The 24,604-nt window shown below is 44.2% G+C and overlaps 1 protein-coding gene across 2 annotated transcripts in view; it reads right to left on the reverse strand.

The window, feature by feature from the left end:
• LOC110522072 (T-lymphoma invasion and metastasis-inducing protein 2) overlaps positions 1-24,604 on the reverse strand; it is a 65,539-nt gene that overhangs the window by 37,178 nt on the left and 3,757 nt on the right. Inside the window, exon 2 of one of the 2 annotated variants that reach the window (XM_036975623.1) lies at positions 8,248-8,359. The gene's annotated coding sequence lies outside the window, so the exon portion shown is untranslated. Of the gene's footprint in view, positions 1-8,247; positions 8,569-24,604 lie in introns of those variants that run through there. The other variant, XM_021600155.2, reaches the window with a different exon arrangement.

The following is a 24,604-nucleotide window of genomic DNA, read 5'->3' on the forward strand; positions in this document are numbered from 1 at the left end:
CTGCTGGTCGTTGTTATGTTACCTTTTCTCCCCCTCTTTTCCCCAGCTGTGCCTTGTCTCCTCCTAATTACCCATTCACCCCGTTCCCCACCTGTTCCCTTTTTCCCTCTGATTAGATCCCTATATCTCTCTCTGTTTCTGCTCCTGTCCTTGTCGGATTCTTGTTTGTTAGTTTGTTTGTGTTTCATGCCTGAGCCAGACTATCGTCATGTTTGCTGTAACCTTGTCCTGTCCTGTCGGAATCTGCCGGTCTATCTGAGCCTACTTATGTTTTGTTATTAAAGAAGCTCTGTTTAAGTTAGTTCGCTTTTGGGTCCTCATTCACTCACCATAACACACTCTCTCTCTCTCTATATATATACACTATATATATACATATATATACACTCTCTCTCTCTATATATATATATATACACTCTATATATATATACACACACACTCTCTCTATATAGATATATATACTCTCTCTCTCTCTCTCTCTCTCTCTCTCTCTCATTCTCTCATTATGGGCATGTAGGAGGGCTGAGGCTGGTGGTTAATGGCAGCTGGCCACCTTAGAGCTGGAGCCGTGACTGGGCCTCTTGTTCGACGAAGCATACCATACAAACTCCCACGCCACACTCAGGAAGGAATGCAGAGGAGAGCAAGCACATGCAGGCAATAGTGCAGTCGCGCACACATACACAAGCAGACACTTGGAGGAGGATCAGGGAGTCAGAGGAAGTAAAATAGAGAGTGAAGAACGGGGGCCATTGTTGTTGTTTGGCTGTGATGGTTTAGATCAGGGGTGTCAAACTAATTTTGCCCCGGGGGCCGCATTCTGTCTTTAATGAGGTCCCGAGGGCCGTATTAAAAATTGTTTGTATTTCCTCGCTGTCAAAATGAATAGTCCTCTATCCATCGTTTTGGGAATTTCCGATGCGCCCTGACTGTCTAGCTTTCATTTAAGTGATTCTTAGCGAGCTGGACACAGCCCAAAAACTGTATGAATATATTTGTCATTTTAAAGTATATTGAGGTTGTTGTCCCGCCATCCCCTTCCTCTCCCCTTGCCACCTGTGATTACTTATCTACAGTGGGGAGAACAAGTATTTGATACACTGCCGTAGAGGTCTGTAATTTTTTATCATAGGTACACTTCAACTGTGAGAGACGGAATCTAAAACAAAAATCCAGAAAATCACATTGTATGATTTTTAAGTAATTCATTTGCATTTTATTGCACGACATAAGTATTTGATCACCTACCAACCAGTAAGAATTCCAGCTCTCACATACCTGTTCGTTTTTCTTTAAGAAGCCATCCTGTTCTTCACTCATTACCTGTATTAACTGCACCTGTTTGAACTCGTTACCTGTATAGAAGACACCTGTCCACACACTCAATCAAACAGACTCCAACCTCTCCACAATGGCCAAGACCAGGAGGCTGTGTAAGGACATCAGGGATAAAATTGTAGACCTGCACAAGGCTGGGATGGGCTACAGGACAATAGGCAAGCAGCTTGGTGAGAAGGCAACAACTGTTGGTGCAATTATTAGAAAATGAAAGAAGTTCAAGATGACGGTCAATCACCCTCGGTCTGGGGCTCCATCCAAGATCTCACCTCGTGGGGCATCAATGATCATGAGGAAGGTGAGGGATCAGCCCAGAACTGCACGGCAGGACCTGGTCAATGACCTGAAGAGAGCTGGGACCACAGTCTCAAAGAAAACCATTAGTAACACATTACGCCGTCATGGATTAAAATCCTGCAGCGCACGCAAGGTCCCCCTGCTCAAGCCAGCGCATGTTCAGGCCCGTCTGAAGTTTGCCAATGACCATCTGGATGATCCAGAGGAGGAAAGGGAGAAGGTTGTGGTCTGATGATACAAAAATAGAGCGTTTTGGTCTAAACTCCACTCGCCGTGTTTGGAGGAAGAAGAAGGATGAGTACAACCCCAAGAACACCCTCCCAACTGTGAAGCATGGAGGTGGAAACATAATTCTTTGGGGATGCTTTTCTGCAAAGGGACAGGACAACTGCACCGTATTGAGGGGAGGATGGATGGGGCCACGTATCGCGAGATCTTGGCCAGCAAGCCAGGGCAACTAAGGAGTGGCTCCGTAAGAGGCATATCAAGGTCCTGGAGTGGCCTAGCCAGTCTCCAGACCTGAACCCAATAGAAAATCTTTGGAGGGAGCTGAAAGTCCGTATTGCCCAGCGATAGCCCCGAAACCTGAAGGATCTTGAGAAGGTCTGTATGGAGGAGTGGGACAAAATTCCTGCTGCAGTGTGATCAAACCTGGTCAAGAACTACAGGAAACGTATGATCTCTGTAATTGCAAACAATGGTTTCTGTACCAAATATTAAGTTCTGCTTTTCTGATGTATCAAATACTTATGTCATGCAATAAAATGCAAATTAATTACTTAAAAATCATACAATGTGATTTTCTGGATTTTTGATTCCGTATCTCACAGTTGAAGTGTACCTATGATAGAAATTACAGACCTCTACATGCTTTGTAAGTAGGAAAACCTGCAAAATCGGCAGTGTATCAAATACTTGTTCTCCCCACTGTATACACACACACACACACACACGGTTGAAAGTTTTTGAACACCTACTCAGGTTTGTTTTTTGTGACTATTTTCTACATTGTAGAATAATAGTGAAGACATCAAAACTCTAAAATAACACATAAAGAATCATGTATTAACCCAATAAAGTGTTAAACAAATCGCCATCCCTTGTCTTGATTACAGCTTTGCACACTCTTGACATTCTCTCAACCAGCTTTGAGGTAGTCACCTGGAATGCATTTCAATTAACAGGTGTGCCTTGTTAAAAGTTAATTGATTGGTCTAGTGTGCTCTGGTCTGTCTTGATAAAACTGTTGATCTAGTGTGCTCTGATGTGTCTTGATAAAACTGTTGGTCTAGTGTGCTCTGGTCTGTCTTGAGAAAACTGTTGGTCTAGTGTGCTCTGGTCTGTCTTGATTTGTCGACACATCAGAATTTGACTGCTCAGGCCAGATGTGGTCTGGTGTTTTTATTCATACTCATATAGGGCCAGATTCAGAGTTGAGATAAGCACGTGCAACTTAGATTTAGGCCTAAATTGTTCATTGATGTCATTGGGATTTAGAGACTTATTTGGCTCTATTTTCGTCTGCCGCTAAGGAGGAACAAGTGTCAAGCGCACGCTAGTTTGCAATTTAGTCATGTAAAAATGAGTGGCATTCTCCAGCCCTAACGCCATGTTTGGCAATTTTTACCTGTCTAACATCAGCTCGCTTGCGCTGAGGAAAAAATAAAGAAAATTGAAAATGGACCATTTCATGTAGCTCTAATGGGATGTTTTAAGACACACCGGTAACGCAGTCGATAATGGCATGGATTGGCATGGATTTTGAGAGTGGAAGCGCACCCTATCCAGCCATGACGTAGTGCCCATGGAACCAGAGATGTGCCTTTTGTGCCGGTGAATCTCATATTTCGAAACATAATTTTTTGGGGGTGTTTCCCCCCCATTTAGTTTAATTTTATTTTAAAAAACAAGCACAACCTATCCTCTCCTTAATCAAGGCCGGTTTAGCAGCATTGCATTGTCTTTTTAGCCTGCTCATTAGCCAGGTAGCCTATGAATGAGGTTTTAAATGGTCTACTGAGAGGGCTTTGAAGTATTTCAGGTTTTTCCCCTTTTAAAAAAAAAATTATTCACATAACTGCCTTCCACTTGTTGAAGTAGGCTATCCATCCCCATTTTCAAAGAACGCACCTTGTCTGATTACCAAAGACACACTTCCGGCTCCAAATGATCCCCTCCTCCTATAATGCCATATTAACAGTGGATTAAAAAAATGAGAAAATCTGCCTCGCACATATGGACAACGCTAGAATTGACAGGAGTCTAGTATTTTGTATAGGCATACGCATGTTACGCGTAATGAATAGGCCTGTGTGGACCCAGTGCCATGGAACGTGATAAGTCATTTATGATATTGCACTTCTGACCCCACCCTATTTAGAAATATTGTTGCTGGTTTAAAAAAAAAACAGTTTCCTTGTTTTCCATTTCATATGATTAGAAACCAAGCCCTCCATAGGCTACCCCAGGCCTAGGCCACTATAGCAAAGGCTGGTTCAACAGCAATGCATTGTGTATTTTTTATCATGGCCTTGCAAAGTAGTCTATTTTTCGTCAAAGTGCATTGAATTGAAAATATATTGTACGTTCTGAAACATACACACATATGCCCACTTGCATACTTCATTTTGCCTGGTCAAATATCCATCCCAATCCCCAAAATGTGCCTCTCATCCAGTTACCAAAGACACGCTCCTCCAAACTTTTTTTACATTTTCAGTCCTATAATGCAGTATCAAATGTAGGCCTAGTGTATATATCTTGCTTACTGAGAACCTGCCTCACACATACAATACAATTTACAGGAGCCTAGTATTTTTATTTTACGAGAAGTGCGATGTGTGAAGACAAGTAGGCCAGGCTTATTGACGCCAATTACAATGTTGACCTTTTTTCTCTCTTCTGTTGCTATCCCTATGATATTTAACAAACTGTATTGTGGTATAATCGACAATGGACTAGGAGGAGAATAGTCTGTGCCCGCCAGAAGAAATGACAACACAATAACCTACAGAACTTGAGAAAAACGCATGCAGTACTAAGCCATTGAACGTGTTGACTGGCCAGTGAGTGACCAAGCCCTCATCACACCTACAACTTGTTTATTCATCAAAACACAACCCTTTTGCGCTGCTGCCAGTTATTGTTCTCATAATTCTGGTTGGACATATAGCGCTACCGCCAGCACACAGATTTACCATTGCGTTAGGTTAGTTAAAATAGAGCCCATGGTTCACTAGTGTGCACTGCTTCTCTTATTCACGTATTCATCCTCTGTTCGCCAAACAGTGTTTCCCCATTGTCTGCTAACCAGACTATATTTGACCTGGTATTAAATTAAATGAGACAAACTCTTTAGCCACCTCCAGCCCATTTCCACCCTCTACCTCAATCGGTCAATTTCTAACTAAGTTAGCTGTCAATTAGAGTTGGACCCCATTGATCCATCACTGCAGCTGAGCCTTCTGTTGTTAGCAAATATACCGGGGAGTGAGTTGAGGACACAGGCTGCTGTAACATGTACGCTGGGAGTTGGGAAGCAAGTGCAGGGAGTGAATCATTTAATAAACCAAACGAACATGGAACGAACAAGAGACGTGAAACAGAAACAATAACACCCGAGGAAAGAATCAAGGGGAGTGACACATATATTATGGAGGTAATCAGGAAGGTGATCGAGTCCAGGGGAGTGACATGTGGCGCAGGTGCGCCTAACGATGGTGTCGAGCACCGGAGGGGGGAGCAGGAGTAAACGTGACAGTATCACGTTTTGCCTTGATGTGACATTTTGGCGCTGAACATTTCAGACTAGTGAGAAATACAGTGTGAAATGATCCTAAAAGCCATCTAGATGTAAATAACTAAATCTTCATACCCTTCATAGGGAGAGGGGTGATCTGGATGGTAGTTGTGCTCGTGGGGGCAGGGCTCTTTCATCTCTCTCTCTCCACTGAGCACACACTCTTTTCTTCCAGCTCCATTGTCCCAGAAGAGAGAGAAAGAAAGTGAGAGAGAGGGGGCCAGAGAGGGCCACACAAAGCAGAGACGGCTGCCTGGCGCGGGCTCTTCTGTTCAGCCTCTAGTCCAGATGCCAGCATCAAGCCCCTTTGCCCTTCAAAACATCCATCAATAAAATTATAATAATACTACATGGTACTTTTCAAAGACCCAAAGTCGCTTTACAATTGTAAAAACTAGACAAAAAGCAGAAATCTAAACAAGGCCAGACTAACAGCAGGTCGAAACAGAAACACGAGTGAGCGAACAGGTGTTGTGGGTGTGTGTGTGAGAGAGTGAGAGAGTGAGTGAGTGAGTGAGTGAGTGAGTGTGTGTGTGGGGGGGGGGGGGGGGGGGGGGGGGGCTTAGGGGTAGGCCAAGGTGAAGAGGTGGGGCTTTAGGAGGGACTGAAAGATGGTGAAGGGCTCAGAGTCACGGATGGCTGGAGGGTGAGAGTTCCAGAGCCTAGGAGCAACCCTGGCGAAGGCCCTGTCGCCGAAGCTCCGGAGCTTGGATCTGGGAACGACAAGGTGGCCCGCTGTGACGGAACGGAGTCAGAGCGTGTGGGTTGAAAGGGGAAAAGAAGGTCGGAAAGGTAAGCGGGGGCAAGGTGGTGAAGGGTTTTATAGGTCAGAAGGAGGATCTTGTAGTTAATGCCCAAGACTCACTATCGATCCAAGGAGATCCATAGGAACTACAGCTTAGTGAGGTTAAAGGCAACCCTCAGGCATTCGACACTGTGTACACAATGCCAGTCTCACTGAGAGAGAGGTGTGCCACAGTGTTGCTGGTGACAGTGATGACGATGGCTTGTCAGTGTCTTTGAAAGGAGGAGCCATATGTTGGCAACTGTACTTTCAAAAGATGCCCATGTAATTTAAATGAATGGACTGTCGCTGGCGATTGAGTCCATTTCAGGCAGTTTTGTGAATGTGCGAATAGCAATTGGAACAAAAACCTGCTAGGAACCACTTAAATGCCAGCAGCACCCTCAAGTTGTGCATTTCTACACTCGTAGAGAAAAAGTTGGTATCCAGATTAAAACCTAAAAGGGTTCTTTAGCTGTACCCAAAGCCATAGGATAGGAGTCCCCAACTAGATTCAGCCGCGGGACGATTTTTTTAGTGAGCGGATGGTCAGGGGGCGGAACATAACTAGAAATTATTTGTACTCTGCAAATTGACGCAAGAAGCATAAAGAAATAATTATTTCAAAACTTGATTACGTTGGTACACGAGCACATATGTCTGTCTATTTATGAGTGGAAATACTTCGGAATAGATTTCCTAAATAAAAAGACATTTGAGCTGAGTTCCTAGTGATTTTACAGTCTTTTATGTAGAAAAATGAAAATCCCCCCCAATTTTGTTTTTTATTCTTATTTTTTGGGAGGGGGCAATTAAAAGCGTCAGTAGAGTTATTTTATGCTATTCATTTCGACATTTATTCAGGTTTTCAACACCCGTAATAGCATGACCATGATAGTCTTTCGGTTACAATATGGTGGTGAAGGGCTATATTTGGCCCATTCATCTCTGGTCAGAGTCAGAGTGAGGCATGCTGGGTTTGCTCCAGCAATAGCTTAGCACCTGGGTCCTAATGCTAATGAGCAGGATGTGGTGGTTAAGGCTAAGTCCATGTAAACATAGGGATTCCACAGGCAAACCCGATGCATTCCCTCACACACAAATACACACACAAGAACGCACACACACACACACACACACACACACACACACAACCTAAGTACTTTGGGCTTTGAGTTGATTCAGTATTCATTTTCTCTGTGGAGCAACGACAGTGTTGCTGGTCAGTGAAGTCTTAAAGTCTTAAAGGAGTGCATTAGTATTGATCTGCTGTTTGGATGCCAAATGAGAGAACAAAAAGTGTTTTCTTTCCAGTGCAACCAACAGAAAACAAGGGGAAAAAAGGCCCATTTGTACAACTAAGTGGATTTATTGGCTTAAAGTTTAATACTATTTGTTCAGAAGGTCACTGGTAAATACCCACTTAGCCGTAGAGGAATGCCGTAGACTTTTACAGTAGACTTGGTAACGTGCCGTAAAGCAGCTGAACACAACTAAAAACCTCTGGACCACATCCCCCTATTGTATGCTGGGTTGTATTTTCATAGTTCATAGTTTCTATTGTAGACGGTGCAGCCTTAGCGTGGCAGTATGGCTGCCAGAGTTCCACAGCCATGGAAATGATGGTGATCTGAGAGGGCAGTAGGGCCCAGCCCTGTTCTCCTTGTTTGATCGGCTATGCAAAAACATCTCTGACTCACACTGAAGACCAAGGCACGCAGAGTCGGATTGGCTTCCAGCCGGACACTCACTGTGCACACACAGCTTGGGAATTCTGCTGACCTGTCACTTATGAGAGGTGAGAGGTGAGGCCTGACAAATCCATTCTCTTGAGTCCTTCTCACGTGCACTGCAGTGCACACAATCCTACATGACCTAAAAACGCACACAAGCACGCAAGCACACGCACACATCAAGGCACGCAGGCACACACTGACTATACTTTACATAGTACACACAACATACACACTCAGGACACAGTCACTTCCTTAGTCAGGGTAGGGCTATTTCCGCTCAGATGGTCACTCACCAATAACAGGGCTCCGTTCTTATTTGAATGTGACTCACAGGTCTCAGAAGGTCAAACATCCCGTCCACTTGTGTTCCTGTGACGCTATCATTGTAGCACTGTAGGGTAAAACCTGGGAACAAAATCCAACTGAAGCGTTATCTGAATAGCCTACATGAGAGCTACCACAGACCCAGTACACACAGTGCACCTATTCCTGCTGACTGCTCTGAGGAATTCAGAAAAACATGTTCAAGATTTCAGAATTATCTTTCAGGTTCTGTACTGAAAATTGAAAAGTGCAGCAGCACTTCACCAAGTTGTCCTCTGACTTCAGGATCTTCTCTCATTTGAGGGGAACATGTAAACAAATCCTAAACCAACCCCTTCCCTGGTTTACATAAGAGGCCGCCCATTCAGGGAGTCACGGAGCTGAGCTCACCAGGAACCACAGAGCTTAGTCACAATTCTCCACCCTGTTTCATAAGTGTGCGCGTGCACACTCCCCATCGTGGATTTAAAAGCATATGATTGCAGTAAACATTGGCCGGAGTGAGTTTCCACTATTGCTAGATACACGCGAGAAAGTGTGCAAGTGTAAAGTTTGGCAGAAGGGCGGAGAACCCGGGACTCAGGAGGGAAGTCAGGAGCGCCTCACTCACTCCTCTGTTACGCAACACAGGGAGAGGCTGCAGATCCAGCCGCACTGAATGGAAAACAATGAGGGCTGGAGCCAGAAACGGGCAGGACAAGCTGCCAAAAAATCAACTGAGAGAGAAACCACAGTGTGTGCTGCTGGAGAAGAAATGAGAAGAAGAAGAAGAAGAAGAAGAAAGAGGGGGGGAGTGGGAAAAACAGACACACAGGGGAAACATACACTCTGACTCACATACACTCGTTCATCCACATTGACACAAAGTACTTATTTATTCATTTATTCAGGTGAATAAATTAATAAAAGAACCCTTTGCATTTATTGCATGGTTTGTACCGAGCATTGAAACATTTAACTCTCACCACCCCAGTGGTGTTCAAATGCAAAAAAAGTCATAAATTATAGGTCAGGGAAGGTTCCCATGAATCCACTGTGGGAAGAGTGAGAGAGAGGAGGAGGAAAGGGAGGAGGGGGGTGTTCTATACACATTCAATCCATAATCTGGAGGGAATTAAACTCATGAGGCTACCCAGTATTTCCCCCCTCAGGCTAAACCTCTGTTCAATGAGAGAGCAATGTCTGGGAGCTCCAGCCTTACAGGGCCACTAACCCTAACCCTGTCTATGAAGCAGACAACACATAACACACCCCCACAGCTAGGCTAATCTAGGCTGTCCAAAATGGAACCCTATTCCCTATGTAGTTCGCCCCAGTCTGAGGTCCAGAGCGCTCTGGAGCAGATTTTCATCAAGGATCTCTCTGTACTTTGCTCTTTTCATCTTTGCCTCCATCCTTACTAGTCTCCAAGTCCCTGCCGCTGAAAAACATCCCCTCAGCATGATGCTGCCACCACAATGCTTCATCGTAGGGATGGTGCCAGGTTTTCACCAGATGTGACACTTGGCATTCAGGCCAAAGAGTTCAATCTTGGTTTCATCGGACCAGAGAATCAGAAATGTTTGGGTACCCTTCCCCAGATCTGTGCCCCGACACAATCCTGTTCTCGGAGCTCTACGGACAATTCCTTTCGACCTCATGGCTTGGTTTCTGCTCTGATATGCACTGTCAACTGTGGGACCTTATATAGGCAGGTGTGTGCCTTTCCAAATCATGTCCAATCAATTGAATTTACCACAGGTGGACTCCAATCAAGTTGTAGAAACATCTCAAGTATGATCATTGGAAACAGGATGCACTGGAGTTCAATTTGGAGTAAGTATTCAGACCCTTTGCTATGAAGTTAAGGTATTTCAAGTTGTCTTTCTTTTTTTCTTTTCTTTTTTTAAGAACCTGTTTTCACCTTGTCATTACGGGGTGTTGAGCAGATTGCTGAGGAAATGTTTTTATTTAATCAATTTTAGAATGAGGCGGTAAAGTAACAAAATGTGGAAAAAGTCAAGGGGTCTGAATACTGTCCTAAGGCACTGTATGTATAGTGCGTGTGCCTTCCAGAGGGGTTAGGTCTTGGGTTAAAAGTGGAAGTCCAATTTTAGGTGATTTTAAAGGGCAATTCCACCACTTTTCAAGCTCATTTCATTAATCCCCAGCACAATACTAGTGTGTACATGTTTGAAAACGGTGCGTTTGTCGAAAAAAATATATAAAGTTAAAAAGTTCTACCCGATGACATCAAAAGTTCAAACATTTTAAAAACAGTGTTTTACAAACACTACGATACATGCGATGACGTGGGAGCAAGAAAATACTTCACCTCTGGCTGGAAAGTCGGCGCAGGTTTGGGAAAATCACCGTTTCCCTTAATTTTAACCCGACCCTGTGATGTCACAGAGAAGCATTGTTTAGGACCTTTCTTCTTATCTTTTTACCCACGGATCATAGAAACACGCCGTTGTCATATGTAAACATGGGTATGGTCCTGGAGATAATGAATATGACGTTGAAAAGTGGTGGAATTGCCCTCTAATCTTGATCTCAAGAGGCGAGGGGACTTATCTTGTGTGGGAACAGGGAGTAGAGGAGATTGCAGAGCATAACGTAGAACTAATAGATCAGTAATGAAATGCAGCTGTGGCCCAGTCAGGCCCATAAAGACATAAAAAACATAAAGCCTTATTATTGGACTCTCGTTAGTGCTGAGTGATTAACCGAAATGTTAGTTATTTCTCTTCATTTTTTTGTTGTTGTAATTGGCCAACATCAGTTCAATTATTTTCTGTGAGCTCAGTGTGCACATTAGCAGTTTCTCTGGAGATAAATCAGATCAAGCCTGAACTGTGCGATGTAGTAGGGAGTTGTAGTTTCCAACAGGCCAATATTGCACATAGTCTAGCGCAGAAAATGTGGTTATTAGTGCCTACTTGTCCGGTGTGTGTTTCTTTTACGCCTGCTACATAAAAGAGACAGAAGACAGCAGTTGCTTCGCAAGGCATCTCTTCCTGAAAACATGATCTAAGTGATTGATAGTTTGTATTCAGCAGTTATAAAAGTATGCAGTCATACAAGTAAGAACTACTAAAATAGTGATTTTGTCGGACAGCATTGGCAGCAGCTCTATAGAGATGAGATGATGACTTTGATTAAATAATAAAATCATCAAATAAAACCAATGTAATATACACAACAACTGAAATATTTTATAAAAGTAAAGTAATGCAAATAAATGATCGTTAATAAGTGATCAGCAGTAAATTGACAGTCACTACTGTCATGGGACTTTTATTACTTGTTATATTCTGTGTTGTTACAGCACTCCACCCATTCCACCTTGGGTTGTGCCATGGCGGAGATCTTTGTGGGCTACACTCAGCCGTGTCTCAGGATGGAAGTTGGTGGTCGAAGATATCCCTCTAGTGGTGTGGGGGCTGTGCTTTGGCAAAGTGGGTGGGGTTATATCCTGCCTGTTTGGCCCTGTCCGGGGGTATCATCGGATGGGGCCACAGTGTCTCCTGACCCCTCCTGTCTCAGCCTCCAGTATTTATGCTGCAGTAGTTTGTGTTGGGGGCTAGGGTTAGTCTGTTACATCTGGAGTATTTCTCAAATCAAATCAAATTTTATTTGTCACATACACATGGTTAGCAGATGTTAATGCGAGTGTAGCGAAATGCTTGTGCTTCTAGTTCCGACCATGCAGTAATATCTAACAAGTAATCTAACCTAGCAATTTCACAACAACTACCTTATACACACAAGTGTAAAGGAATGAATAAGAATATGTACGTAAAAATATATATGAATGCGTGATGGCCGAACGGCAAGATGTAGTAGATGGTATTGAGTACAGTATATTCATATAGGATGAGAAATGTAAACATGATATAAAGTGGCATTGTTTAAAGTGGCTAGTGATACATTTATTACATACATTTTCCATTTTTAAAGTGGCTAGAGTTGAGTCAGTATGTTGGCAGCGGCCTCTCAATGTTGGCGATGGCTGTTTAACAGTCTGATGGCCTTGTTTGCCCCCGGTGATGCGTTGTGCAGACCTCACTACCCTCTGGAGAGCCTTACGGTTGTGGGTGGAGCAGTTGCTGTATCAGGCGGTGATACAGCCTGACAGGATGCTTCGATTGTGCATCTGTAAAAGTTTGTGAGTGTTTTTGGTGACAAGCCGAATTTCTTCAACCTCCTGAGGTTGAAGAGGCGCTGCTGCGCTTTCTTCACCACGCTGTCTGTGTGGGTGGACCATTTCAGTTTGTCCGTGATGTGTACGCCGAGGAACTTAAAACTTCCCACCTTCTCCACTGCTGCCCCGTATGTGGATAGGGGGGTGCTCCCTCTGCTGTTTCCTGAAGTCCACGATCATCTCCTTTGTTTTGTTGACATTAAGTGTGAGGTTATTTTCCTGACACCACACTCCGAGGGCCCTCACCTCCTCCCTGTAGGCCGTCTCGTTGTTGTTGGTAATCAAGCCTACCACTGTAGTGTCGTCTGCAAACCTGATGATTGAGTTGAAGGCGTGCATGGCCACGCAGTCATGGGTGAACAGGGAGTACAGGAGAGGGCTGAGAATGCACCCTTGTGGGGCCCCAGTGTTGAGGATCAGCGGGGTGGAGATGTTGTTACCTACCCTCACCACCTGGGGGCGGCCCGTCAGGAAGTCCAGGACCCAGTTACACAGGGCGGGATCGAGACCCAGGTTCTCGAGCTTGATGATGAGTTGGAGGGTACTATGGCATTAAATCCTGAGCTGTAGTCGATGAACAGCATTATTACATAGGTATTCCTCTTGTCCAGATGGGTTCGGGAAGTGTGCAGTGTGATTGCGATTGCGTCGTCTGTGGACCTATTGGGGCGGTAGGCAAATTGGAGTGGGTCTAGGGTGTCAGGTAGGGTGGAGGTGATATGGTCCTTGACTAGTCTCTCAAAGCACTTCATGATGACGGAAGTGAGTGCTACGGGGCGGTCATTTAGCTCAGTTATCTTAGCTTTCTTGGGAACAGGAACAAGGGTGTCCCTCTTGAAGCATGTGGGAACAGCAGACTGGGATAAGGATTGATTGAATATGTCTGTAAACACACCAGCCAGCTGGTCTGCGCATGCTCTGAAGACGCGACCGGTGATGCCGTCTGGGCCTGCAGCCTTGCGAGGGTTAACACGTTTAAATGTTTTACTCACGTTGGCTGCATTGAAGAAGAGCTATCAGGTTTTGGTAGCGGGCCGTGTCAGTGGCACTGTATTGTCTTCAAAGCGAGCAAAGAAGTTGTTTAGTTTGTCTGGGAGCAAGACATTGTGGTCCGAGACGGGGCTGGTTTTTCCTTTTGTAGTCCGTGATTGACTGTAGACCCTGCCACATACCTCTCGTGTCTGAGCCATTGAATTGCAACATTACTTTGTCTCTATACTGACGCTTAGCTTGTTTGATTGCCTTGCAGAGGGCATAGCTACACTGTTTGTATTCGGTCATGTTTCTGGCCACTTTGCCCTGATTAAAAGCAGTATTTCACGCTTTCAGTTTTGCGCGATTGCTGCCATCAATCCACGGTTTCTGGTTGGGGAATGTTTTAATAGATGCTGTGGGTACAACATCACCGGTGCACTTGCTAATAAACTCGCTCACCAAATCAGCGTATTGTAAGGGTTTTCCTGTGGTGAATGAGAGGCGGACCAAAATGCAGCGTGGTGGTTATTCATGTTTTTAATAAAGACAACTATACATGAACAGACTAAACAAAACAAGAAAAGTGAAAACCTAAACAGTCCTATCTGGTGCAAACACAGAGACAGGAACAATCACCCACAAACACACAGTGAAACCCAGGCTACCTAAGTATGATTCTCAATCAGAGACAACTAATGACACCTGCCTCTGATTGAGAACCATACTAGGCCGAAACATAGAAATACCCAAAACCTAGAAAAACAAACATAGACTGCCCACCCAACTCACGCCCTGACCATACTAAATAAATACAAAACAAAGGAAATAAAGGTCAGAACGTGACAGTATTCATCAATGTTGTTGTTCGATGCTATGCGGAACATATCCCAGTCCACGTGATCGAAGCAATCTTGAAGTGTGGAATCAGATTGGTCGGACCAGTTTGAACAGACCTGAGCACGGGTGCTTTCTGTTTTAGTTTCTGTCTATAGGCTGGGAGCAACAAAATGGAGTCGTGGTCAGCTTTTCCCGAAAGGTGGGCGGGGGAGGGCTTTATATACGTAGCGGAAGTTAGAATAACAATGATCCAGGGTTTTGCCAGCCCGGGTCGCACAATTGATATGCTGATAACATTTAGGGAGCCTTATTTTTAGATTAGCCTTGTTAAAATCCCCAGCTAGAATAAATGCAGCCTCAGGATATGTGGTTTCCAGTTAATAAAGAGTCAAATGAAGTTCCTTCAGGGCCGTTGATGTGTCTGCTTTGGGGGGAATATACACGACTGTGATTATGATCGAAGACAATTCTCTTGGTAGATAATGAGGTCTGTATTTGACTGTAAGGAATTCTAGGTCAGGTGAACAAAAGGACTTGAGTTCCTGTATGCTGTTATGATCACACCACGTCTCGTTAATCATAAAGCATACACCCCCGCCCTTCTTCTTACTAGAGAGATGCCTGTTTCTGTCGGCGCGATGCGTGAAGAAACCAGGTGGCTGTACCGACTCCGATAGCGGGTCTCGAGTGAGCCATGTTTCCGTGAAACAAAGAACGTTACAGTCTCTGATGTCTCTCTGAATTTAAGTATGCTCACTCTTTCTCTCTTTCTTTCTCTATCTCTCAGAGGACCTGAGCCCTAGAACATTTGAACATCTTGGCTATGTTCTGTTATAATCTCCACCCGGCCACCCCTCAGAGCCTGGTTCCTCTCTAGGTTTCTTCCTAGGTTTCGGCCTTTCTAGGGAGTTTTTCCTAGCCACCGTGCTTCTACACCTGCATTGCTTGCAGTTTAGGGTTTTAGGCTGGGTTTCTGTACAGCACTTTGAGATATCAGCTGATGTACGAAGGGCTATATAAATACATTTGATTTGGTAATGCATGGTGCATTTAATGTTACATTTTTTTCAGCAAAATCTGTTATAATTTGTTTTAGAATCAAACCGAACCAACCTCAAAATGCCTAACAGAGTAGCTAGGGCCTGTCCTCTGTCCCTCACTTCTGCACAACAACAACTTGAATGCACGAAGCAGTGTAAGCCAGCAATCTAGGCTACCTTTGAGTATGAATGGAGGTTGGGGTTATATTTTGAAAAGCACTTAAAAAAAAGTGCTCTTGTATTCTGAAACTCGGCAGCATTAAACGATAGGAGAGGATGGCACGCTTCCCTGAGAAGAGGGAGCTCTCCTAATACACACTGAGGAATAGAAGAATTAACATGTTTGCTAGGGTCAGTCAACTTGACACTAATTTCGGAGATGGAAACAAACCTCCTTGGCCCATCTGTGGTCTGGTCTGGGCAAGCAGCTGCCGTGTTAAGAGGGGGTTACAGCGCTGCAGCTGGACGAGATTCAATTCTGTTCTAATGCCACACATGCATGCGCACAAAGAGAGAGCATTGGGTTTGCAATGGACGCCCATTATCCCGTATGGGAGATTGATAAGGTCACATTTGCCGCAATCCACTCTCTCCCCCATTCAGGTCTCCAGCAAAGCCAGTGTGCCCAGTGGTGGAGACCATGGAGAGAGAGGACAACCTAAATTACAGCTGTGGGCCACAAAGGAACCCACATTATCATGAGTTATATGTTGGTGATTTCCTCTTTCCTGGAAATAATGTATATATGTGTGAGGGAACTGTGTATATCAACGAGACAGAGGGCTGGCCTGGCAATCCATGTCTATGTTTTGGAAATGCAGATTATCTAAGCATGCTTTAGGCATACTGTAGACTTTTTGTCTCATAGTTGAGCGAGAGTGCATATTATGAACTACACTGAGTGTACAAAACATTAGGAACACCTGCTCTTTCCATGACATAGACTGACCAGGTGAATCCAGGTGAAAGCTATGATCTCTTATTCACGTCACTTGTTAAATCCACTTCAATCAGTGTAGATGAACGGGAGGAGACAAACTATTTAAGTGCCTTTGAACGGTGTATGGTAGTAGGTGCCAGCCGCACAGGTTTGAGTGTGTCGAGAACTGCAATGCTGCTGTTTTTTTAACGCTCAACAGTTTCCGGTGTGTATCAAGAATGGTCCACCACCCAAAGGACATCCAGCCAACTTGACACAACTGTGGGAAGCATTGGAGTCAACATGGGCCAACATCACTTTCGACACCTTGTAGAGTCCATGCCCTGATTAATTTAGGCTGTTTTGAGGGCGAAAGGGGGCGCAACTCAATATTAAGGTGTTCTTAATGTTTTGTACACTCAGTATATATAGTTACCGACTGCATAACAACTAGTGGCAATTTTAGCATGTAAATCTTGGTGGGTGAAAGAAATATGTACGCGTACCAGCAATGCCACTACACAATACAACACTAAACAATACAAAAATTGCAATGTAATTGTGAAAAACCGTGCCCACAAACTGTTAGGGCCTACATAAAGCTGTCCCAACAGCAGAGTCCCAACAGCAGTCCCAACCCCTTACCACTGCAATACCTGGCTATCAGCGGAGCCTTGTCTGGCAGCAAAACAGTTCATTCAGCCTCATTTACTGGCTTTTTAAAAAACATAGCTGATATGGCTGACTTGTTTAAACAAATGTGCTAAGTGTCAGTATAGAGACAAAGTAGAGTCGCAATTCAACGGCTCAGACACAAGAGGCATGTGGCAGGGTCTACAGTCAATCACGGATTACAAAAAGAAAACCAGCCCCCCTGTTGCGGACCAGGATGTCTTGCTCCCAGACAGACTAAATAACTTCTTTGCTTGCTTTGAGGACAATACAGTGCCACTGACACGGCCCGCTACCAAAACCTGCGGACTCTCCTTCACTGCAGCTGACGTGAGTAAAACATTTAAACGTGTTAACCCTCGCAGGGCTGCAGGCCCAGACAGCATCCCCAGCCGAGTCCTCAGAGCATGCGCAGATCAGCTGGCTGGTGTGTTTACGGACATATTCAATCAATCCTTATCCCAGTCTGCTGTCCCCTCATGCTTCAAGAGGGCCATCATTGTTCCTGTTCCCAAGAAAGCTAAGATAACTGAGCTAAATGACTACCGCCCCGTAGCACTCACTTCCGTCATCATGAAGTGCTTTGAGAGACTAGTCAAGGACCATATCACCTCCACCCTACCTGACACCCTAGACCCACTCCAATTTGCTTACCGCCCTAATAGGTCCACAGATGACGCAATCGCAACCACACTGCACACTTCCCTAACTCATCTGGACTTCCTGACGGGCCGCCCCCAGGTGGTGAGAGTAGGTAACAACATCTCCACCCCGCTGATCCTCAACACTGGGGCTCCACAAGGGTGCGTTCTGAGCCCTCTCCTGCACTCCCTGTTCACCCACGACTGCGTGGCCATGCACGCCTCCAACTCAATCATCAAGTTTGCGGACGACACTACAGTGGTAGGCTTGATTACCAACAACGATGAGACGGCCTACAGGGAGGAGGTGAGGGCCCTCGGAGTGTGGTGTCAGGAAAATAACCTCACACTCAACGTCAACAAAACAAAGGAGATGATCGTGGACTTCAGGAAACAGCAGAGGGAGCACCCCCCTATCCACATCGACGGGACAGTAGTGGAGAGGGTTTTAAGTTCCTCGGCTTACACATCACGGACAAACTGAATTGGTCCACCCACACAGACAGCGTGGTGAAGAAGGCACAACGGCGCCTCTTCATCCTCAGGAGGCTGAAGAAATTCGGCTTGTCACCAAAAGCACTCACAAACTTCTACCGATGCACATTCGAGAGCATCCTGTCGGGCTGTATCACCGCCTGGTACGGCAACTGCTCCGCCCACAACCGCAAGGCTCTCCAGAGGGTAGTGAGGTCTGCACAACGCATCACCGGGGGCAAACTACCTGCCCTCCAGGACACCTACACCACCCGATGTCACAGGAAGGCCATAAAGATCATCAAGGACAACAACCACCCGAGCCACTGCCTGTTCACCCCGCTATCATCCAGAAGGCGAGGTCAGTACAGGTGCATCAAAGCAGGGACCGAGAGACTGAAAAAACAGCTTCTATCTCAAGGCCAGCAGACTGTTAAACAGCCATCACTAACATTGAGTGGCTGCTGCCAACATACTGACTCAACTCCAGCCACTTGAATAATGGAAAATTTATGTAAAAAATGTATCACTAGCCACTTTAAACAATGCCACTTAATATAATGTGTACATACCCTACATTACTCATCTCATATGTATATACTGTACTCGATACCATCTACTGCATCTTGCCTATGCCGTTCTGTACCACCACTCATTCATATACACAACATACAGTTAGTATTACTTTCTTAGCTACAGTATACATATCTCCCTGGCATATTACATCATTTATGCAGCAGCATACAATACATGGTTGTGCAGTGCTCACTTCCTTCCAAACAACTCATTGTTGAATTTGCGATTTCCAACTGTTGTGTAATGTTTATGTACAATGGCCGATGAGCATCGATACGTTTTATCTATAATTTCACTTCATTATTTATCTTCATATGACAGGGATGGAAAGGATTTGCCAGTAGATTGTCAACTTGATTAATGATGATGACTGCTGGCTAAGATTTTGAAAGTATGATGTTGACATGATCAGTCCAATCAAAGCTACTGTAGATATAATGTGATTTGACGTCATTTCATCTGTGGCCAATGACCTTGAGCCTTCTTGGATGGGTACACTGTAACTCTATGGCAGCACCCAAAGGGCTTGACTTTTCGAAGTCTACCCTTAGGCTTCGCGGTGAGGTAGTGTCCCCATGAGTGACAGAACACTGAGCCAATCACAGCACAACGCTCTGTATTTTCTGCTGGCTTGCCCCATCACCACAGAAAGCACTGAGCTAGGCTGCATTTTGGAGCTGCCTCACTCAAGAAAGCAATAGGCCATATTTGTATGCGGCTTCATTAACTCAATGATATAAAACATTTTTTTTTACATTATTTGCAAACTGATATGTGACACATATTAATGCCAAAATAACATGTAAAACAGGCTTGCCCCCCCCCCCCAAAAAAAATATTTATAATTTTTTGCTAAAAATATGGGTCTCAAAACAGGTGGGGCTTAGCCCCAGCTGCCCTGAATGACGGGTCGCCACTGATGACAACATACAGGTAGATGCCAAAAGAAAACGTACCCCTTTAATAAATGAAGGATACAAAGTATATTGAAAGCAGCCCACTCTGCAAAAACTGGTTGAATCAACGTTGTTTCATGTCATTTCATGTGATGACTTTGAATCAACGTGGAAAACTGATTGGATTTCCAAAAAGTCATCAATGTGAGGGCATTTCCTCATTTTTCATCCACCGTTTAACATACAGTCAATCCAATGACATGGTGAATTTGATTGTTGATTTCCCGATGAATTCACGTTAGTGAAATCAAAACTAGACATTGAATTGACACTTGTGCCCAGTGGGAGGTGCTTCCACACAGGTGTGCTTCCCGAGTTAATCAAGCAATTAATATCCCATCATGCTTAGGGTCATGCATAAAAATGCCCAGTTGCCAATTATTGTGGCTACCGTGGCTAGAAGAAGAGATCAGTGACTTTGAAAGCGGGGTCTCAAAGGAGCATAGGGGGTTTGAAGGGTGTGTGGGTGTGTGTCTGTGTCTGTGTCTGTGTGTGTGTGTGTGTGTCTCAGTCACCAGATCTCAACCCAATGGAACACTTATGGGAGATTCTGGAGCGGCGACTGAAACAGCGTTTTCCACCACCGTCAACAAAACAGCAAATTATGGAATTTCTTGTGGATGAATGGTCCCGCTAATAAAGACATTTTATGTTGGTGTTTCCTTTATTTTGGAAGTTACCTGTAGCTTGATGCACTTCACTATAAGCAGCCATAGTAACAGAATCTTAGATTGGCGGTTGCATGTTAAAAGGATGATATGTCGAAGTGAGAGCGCAATTACATATGACTAATTCATATTAGGGTCCTTTAAAGTCGGGCTCTTTGTTGCTGTCAGAGATTCCCCACTAGGCTAATGCCAGCCTCTGAAATGACTTCAAACACTGAAACACTCCATTCAGCTGTATTCACAGCAACCCGCTTTTCCACAACAAAGAAAGGAGAGTGTTTGGCCAATAACAGTATTTGCGTTGTTTTATGTGGATGAAGGTGTGCTCTCCGACAGTACCCTTCCCTTCCTCTCTATGTTGACTTTCAGCATCATATTCTCTATGACGCTCAATGGGTTCTTTGGTTCCAAGAATGTGGGCTTTTTCACCTACCTAGAGCCAGACACTTGCCTCTGGCATAGCCAGCACAACTGAGCAACACTCCACTTTAGTCTCAATTTATATCAACGTTGGTTATCAACATATAGGTAGAACCTCTTGAATTGTCCATGATGTTAACAACAAGACAATGAATAGCCTTTGTTCTTCTATAAAGATGACTCCCCAAGAGAAATTATAGATTTAAATGATCGTTGCTGTCTGATTTTGACCTTAATATAACAATCTAATATGTATTATTCATTCCAATGTCCGACCTATTTGAGGTCAACAATTAACTCTTTATTTTTAAGAAAACGTGAATCCAATCATGTTTATTGGCCAGGGGCATTTTAATAGTATAATAGTTCTGCCTGCCATAATTGAGTTTTACATGAGTGAAATAAGATGGTATCAGGGCTGCTCTCGTGGCTTATAACGCCCCATGTATAACGGGTCTCCATTGTGGGATTACAAGGACTCTTCATGCTCGGTACACCCAGTCTTATTGTTGTGCGCAAGAGGATTTAGCGAAAACAACAAAAACCCAGGACAGCTAAGCCTATATCGCATTCTTCCATCGCAAAAAAGTACGGCTTGCAAGACAAAATATGGGTTAATTGGGTAGAAAATCCACCGCACATTCCACACGCCAGCAGTTCAGATAGCTGAACACAGAGGACCCTTCTTCTTCCACCAGACCCACAAAGACATCAAGGCACTTTACCACTAGATCTGGGCTGGATGAGGTTACTGGGCTACGTGCCTGTGATGACTACCACTGGAAAAATGTACCCAGTACCCAGGGACTTCACCTCTTGGTGGATCTTACTGTCTTTATATGTTTATGTACCACAAAAAAAGTAATCTCTGAGAAGGAATTATCACATAGGAGAACTTCAAGAACATATATGGTGCATTAGGAAAGTATTCAGACACCTTTACTTTTTCCACATTTTGTTACGTTACAGCCTTATTCGAAAATTGATTAAATAGATTTTTTCCCCTCATCAATCTACACCCAATACCCCATAATGACGAAGCAGCAAAAACAGGTTTAAAAATTACTCAGTACTTTGTTGAAGTACCTTTGGCAGCCCTTACAGCCTAGAGTCTTCTTGGGTATGTCGCTACAAGTTTGGCACACCTGTATTTGGTGAGTTTCTCCCATTCTTCTCTGCAGATCCTATCCAGCTCTGTCAGGTTGGATGGGGAGTGTTGTTGCACAGCTGTTTTCAGGTCTCTCCAGAGATGTTTGATCAGGTTCAAGTCTGGGCGCTGGCTGACCATCGGGTTCTTTGTCACCTCCCTGACCAAGGCCCTTCTCCGCCGATTGCTCAGTTCGGCCGAGCGGCCAGGAAGTCTTGGTGGTTCAAAACTTCTTCCATTTAAGAATGATGGAAGCAATGCTGCAGAAATGTTTTGGTACCCTTCCCCAGATCTGTGCCTCGGACAATTCCTTCGATCTCATGGCTTAGTTTTTACTCTGACATGCACTGTCAACGGTGGGACCTTATGTAGACAGGTGTGTGCCTTCCCAAATCATGTCCAATCAATTGAATTTACCACAGGTGGAAACATCATGAAGGATGATCAATGGAAGCAGGGTGCACCTGAGCTAAATTTCGAGTCTCATAGCAAAAGGTCTGAATACTTATGTAAATAAGGTATTTCTGTTTTTATTTTTGTAATTTTTTTTTAGCTTTGTCATTATGGGGTATTTTGTATAAAAAAGGGAAGGGGTCTGTATACTTTTCGAATGCACTGTAAAAGATTTGGTCACAGACTGAAAATGTTGTTGCTATGATCATCTACTACACTCTTAGAAAAAAGGGTTCGGTTGTTCGGAACCCCAAAAGGTTTCACCTGGAACCAAAAAGGGTTCTTCAAAGGATTCTTCTATCCGGACAGCTGAATAACCCTTTCTAGGTACTAGATAGCATGTTTTTTTTTAGAGTCCCCGATATACTCGCCTTTTTTTCAGCAGTGTTCGTTCTAGATGTTCCATTGCCATACTGACTGGCAACGTTCTTATCCCTTTGCTTGCTTGCTCGCTAGCCAACTACGGCTAATTTACAGTCACGTCAAAAAGTGCAGCCAGAATAAAAGTAGCAGCATTTGCATAAGCTGTTTTCTAGTTAAGATTCATTTGGATACATCCATAACAATAAGCTTAAGATGCGAGACTTTGCCTGGCAGAAAACAAATGTGCTCTCTTGTCAGGACACTGTTCAGACAAAAGAAAGACAATCCGTGACATTCATTTGAGCTGATTTTAATAAATTAAACCATACATTATCTTTGTTATCCACCACAGCTAACATAGCTATCGCTACTTTTTGTGTCACATTTATCTGTACATTCCCCTGGATTGTGCATTGGTTGAAATATCTGTCGGAATCTGTGCTACTACTTCTGCTGCCTTGCTTCAGCCTTTTGGGTGTTGATGGTGCTGCAGTGTTCTCTTTGTTTTTGGCCAGGATGTTGCTCCAGTGTTTTCTGTCTGTCAGTGACGGATGTCAGTAGCTATAGAGCGAACCTTCGCACCGATGCCCACTCACTGACATGATCTCCCTCTCTTCTAAACCAGCATTGGCCAGTTTCTGGACTGTTGTGGTCCTGATGCTGTGATTTGTGTATGTAGTTGTTCCCGCTGCTATGCATATCTTGGGTAGAAGTGCTGCCAGATAGTTCACGCCCATCGGCTCTGACGTGTACCAGATCGAGTCCCCGATATACTCGCCTCTCCTTGGATGGAGATAAAATGCAAGGTCATTCTCTGGGTATTTCAATAGATATTTCTCCAGTGATGCCACCGGGCATAGTGGGTTCCCCTGCTGCTCGAACATGAATCCCTTCTTGGACTCCCTGCCCATCTCCATTGGGTCCAGATGATTCTTTGTGGCCTTGTTATATGCGAGAGTGGCGTATCTGAGAGAGCAAATGCGTTGTTATAATATCGTTTTCCAGTAGCCTAATTACGAGTGCAACTTAGAAATAACAGAAACAGGCTATGAACAACATAACAGACGAGAACGGTCCAAGGTTTTACGAGGAATGAGTTGGGCTTTAGTTGTCTGTTCCCCTCTTTTTTCCTCTTCGACCCAGATGTAACTGGAGGTCGAAGCACACTTTCTGGACCAGACCCCTTGGTGTACTGGGATTCAGAGCCTGGGAGTTTTGGAGCTGGGCCATGTCCTTCTCGTTGATGGGAGGGTGGCTGTTTGTGATATCTTTTCCTTGCCTTCTTAGCTGTCTGATGTTGCCCGGAAATACATGATTTGAAGTGGTAAATTCAGTGTCCTTCAGAAGGCACCAGCTGCGAACGATGGGTGGGTTATTTAGAAACCGGTTGAGCCCACTATGGAGTGCCAGGTAGCTAGTTATGCTGTACTGCTCCCCCTTCCAATGTCATACATTTCCATAAAACTGTTAAACTCTTCCTTAGTGACAGTTTTGAAGTCAACAACTTTTCTAGCCAGCCCTCGAAGCAACCCACAGCCCAGTTTGTTTTCTTAACTGTGGTTTTTTTCGTTGCAGCTTTTCTCTAGGTCATTCACTGCAGTATTCTCCAAATCGGCATGCCTGGGTATTATTGCCATCTTTTTTCCCATTCATCCATAGTTGTGATGCGTGAAAAGATCAAAATAAATGTTCCACTCATCCATTTTAGTTTTCGCAACAGTGTATCGATTTAGCCAGTCAACTGAAAAAAAAGTGTTGTATGTTGCTATGACAACCAGCTCAATTTGCTGTCTGTCTCGTTCGGACACATTCACTTTATATGGGATGATGAGGATTTGCAATTCAATTTTGAAACAGTAATGATAAGGTCAGAGAAACAGACAGCAAGGTTTATACAATTTTCTGCTGTTGAAAACCAAATGCTAGATTAAAAGAAATGGGCGATAATGTCTAGATGCTTTTTATAGTGGAGATCAAGTTCAACATTTCCTGGCAGGGC

This window comes from Oncorhynchus mykiss, chromosome 4 (assembly GCF_013265735.2).
Source record: "Oncorhynchus mykiss isolate Arlee chromosome 4, USDA_OmykA_1.1, whole genome shotgun sequence".
NCBI lineage: Eukaryota > Metazoa > Chordata > Actinopteri > Salmoniformes > Salmonidae > Oncorhynchus > Oncorhynchus mykiss.